This window comes from Fopius arisanus, unplaced genomic scaffold, assembly GCF_000806365.1.
Source record: "Fopius arisanus strain USDA-PBARC FA_bdor unplaced genomic scaffold, ASM80636v1 scaffold00215, whole genome shotgun sequence".
In the NCBI taxonomy this organism is placed as follows: Eukaryota; Metazoa; Arthropoda; class Insecta; order Hymenoptera; family Braconidae; genus Fopius; species Fopius arisanus.
In genome coordinates, this window is record NW_011887954.1 from 112,838 (window position 1) to 116,240 (window position 3,403).

Consider the following 3,403-nt stretch of genomic DNA (forward strand, 5'->3'; position numbering starts at 1 on the left):
CAGCATATTCTAGTTAACAATTATAATTATGGAAATAGATAAAAAATATAAAATCCAAGGGAAAAAATAAAACATTCTCCTCTGTTTCCCTTTTGCGATTCAACGGTTTGAATACACTGATGGCAACATCTCAACGCCAAATTTGGCCCAGGTTAGGTTGGATCGACCTGCTGCCAACTTAGTGAGTAGATAGGCAGTGCCGCTTCTGGACCACTTTGACCTTGAGAAATGAGTCATCAGGGTAAAAGGGGTTAGAATTTCTCTTTTTGAGGGTCAGAGGGTTAGAATTTCTCTTTTGTGAGGTTGAGAGGGGTTGGATTTTCATTTTGTAAGGGTCAGAAGGGTTGGAATTTCTCTTTCTGAGGGTCAGAGGGGTTCGAATTTTCTCTTTCTGAGGTTCAGAAGGGTTGCTATGATCGGAAATGCGGTTTGGTGTTTGAGGGACGGGTTAGCAAGGTTCAAAAAGGTTAGGTATGATTTTGGTAAGGGTTAGTCGGTAGTATAAGATTTTGAGCCTGGGTCAGAAGGGGGAGAGGCGGGAGGAAGGTGTAAGGAGGTAGGGGCCTGGAGCGAGTGGTCTGTTTCTTAACTTAGTAAACTAAGACAAATTTAAGGTCAATTATCGATGTATATATTGTAAATAAAGAGATAGAAAATTTCTTATGAGAACTTTTCATACCGAGAGAAATTTAAGCAGTATGAAACAGTTTCTTATAAAAATTTCACTATTTTATTTCATTCATAAAATTTTCATCTATAACTATTCTTATACAAAATACACTTATCTTAATGTAGCCATTTACTATAAGAGTTGTGCGAATCTTTCTATGTTCATGGAAGATGTTTAATACATTTTCCGAATATCAAAAAAATATCTTACATGAAATTTTTCAACCTTATGAATTCTCTTATATTATATCTATGGTAATGAAAGTGTTTTGAAAATACTTTTTTAGGAATTACAGGATGAATCATTTTTTAAAACTTTCCAGTTTATGAAATATTAAACGATTGTTTTGCTCGATTGAATAAATAGAAGTTGATTCTCACGGTAATTTGATACTATTTTGATGTCTTGTATCTTCAAGGTGACGTTCGAACTATTGTCGGGACACTTTTAATCTTAATATAAACATTCAGTGTGATGCATCATAATGCAATCGAAAAAAATCTCATTTGAGTGTCTCATCATCAGTTCGACGTTGAGTACTGTACCAGAAGGATCTTAAGTTTGACTGTGTAAGTATCACTTTCATCGCTCTATCGATCATCACATAAGTGACTCTCGTGAATTTCATATTATACATATCAGTGAATGGACTTTTTTATTAATTTAAGAAAGTTGCTGCAATTTAGTGCAATTAAAAAAGTGCTTTTTATAGTTGTATTAATCAAAGTTTGGGGTGAATATGTTCCAATACTAATCTGTCCTGTTTCATAAGATTCCGGTTGTGATTTATTGTTTTTTAACAATTGAATGAGAGTGTTTGATTATTCTATAGTTTCGATTCTTACCGAACTTCCATTCATTTCATTTTTTTCGTTTCCTTCTTCGAAATATTACATGCTTTTGTTATAATTACAGTGACGTCGTTTGAGGTTTAAGGGATGAAATATCGGGATATTTTTGGTAAAAAAATCAAATGAAATGAACTCACCACTTACCTCTACCTGAGTGAGAGGTGATATAACCATAAAGGAATAAAATAGAATAGAAGTGAAATGAACTTGAGCGTTTATTTGATGAAAAGTTTTTTGTCATTTTTTAGAGAATTTTTTCGTGCGTCTATTGAGGTGAAAATATCTTTATGTTTTGAAAATCATTAGTGAGATTTCGTGAATCAATTTTCTATTTTTTTCCAGTTGTAGTAATTTTGTATTCGAGCTGAAAGAAATTTGACAGATATTAGAAGGAATTAATCAGCATTAATGCATTCAAATTCAATTGTTAAGTTGATGTACTATAAAAAAAACATTTTTCATAGTAATTTTTTTATTATTTCTAGACTTCTGATTTTCAGTGAAAACAAGAACAAACAATGTCAAGGATTTATCGTCCTGGTTACATTTACATCAAGCCCAATGTGGCTGTTCCTAGGGAATGGGTTGACTCAGTACCTCTGATAGTGATTGAGATCATGACAGAGATAGCAATTAATGATAGAAATAGATGCCAGGGATTGTTCACGGACATTTATGGGGTAGTCACCACTTTAAAAGTTGTTGACGACGGAAATACCTTCCTCTTCGAGAAGACAGAATTCCCCACTCATAATGGTGGTGTCTAACTTCTCCGTGGTAAAAAATAGATCATGCATCGATTTATATAGGTTTTATAATTGTGATTGATGGTGTTTTTTGTCTTTTGCAGGAGCCTTTTTGATGTCACCGATTCTCATTCAACATGAACTTATTATCTGTTTCTACCTTGTATCATTTTAATGAAGTAACTATTTTTTTACACATCAGCACATTCCTTTGATAATTGATGAACATTCTACTTTTCTGCTTCGAGTTTTATAAAATACTTCAAAAAATAATTGCTTTTTTATAGGGGGATGAAACTAAGAATTCATTCATCTTTATCACATGTTTAAATATTCGTTCAATGATAAAAATCAAATTTTTTATAACTTCATTTCATATCAATTTTTGTAATTTATTCCATACAATATTGTCATATCAAATGTTCATCATTTTTTTTCATTTAAATACTTTTAGATTGTAAGAGGTTTCCTTTTATCAAATTCTTCATGGTTTTCATAATCAAAAAATGTGTAATGTTTTTTCAATCAAAATTTAATAGGTTCATAAGAAAATCATGTAAGAATGAAAAATTAAATTTAACTCGTACATTAATCACAACGTCCATGGAACGGAAAATTATTTTTCTTACTATAAAATTATAACAGAAAAGGAATTATTCAATACATAAAAATTACTAAATATTCATATTATTGCAAAATTGACAAACTAGATGAAGTACAAAGTTGATTTTTCATAGAAAATGACTAGATAATTCAATTATTATGACGAGCATACGAGACTAGACCGTTGAAAATAATCATTATTATGTGAGAATTATCTGAATTTTACTTGAATTCATTATGAAAAAAAATCGAGGGTATAAGATTGGAAATCAAATAATAATCGAAAAAAAAATAGCTGATGCGAAATTAATACAATGATTCCGTGACAAAAAGGGACTTAGTAGATTAGAGGTTAGTTATTTAAGAAACTGAAAAGTATTTTGTAGAGAAAAAAATACCCATTGAATAATTTTTTACTTAAATTCCACTCGTGATGCGCTTTTTCAAATAATGTAATATTATTTTTTCAGATACAAATATAAAACATGGATAAACATAAATTCAAAAATTGAACACTTTTGAGAAGAAAATTA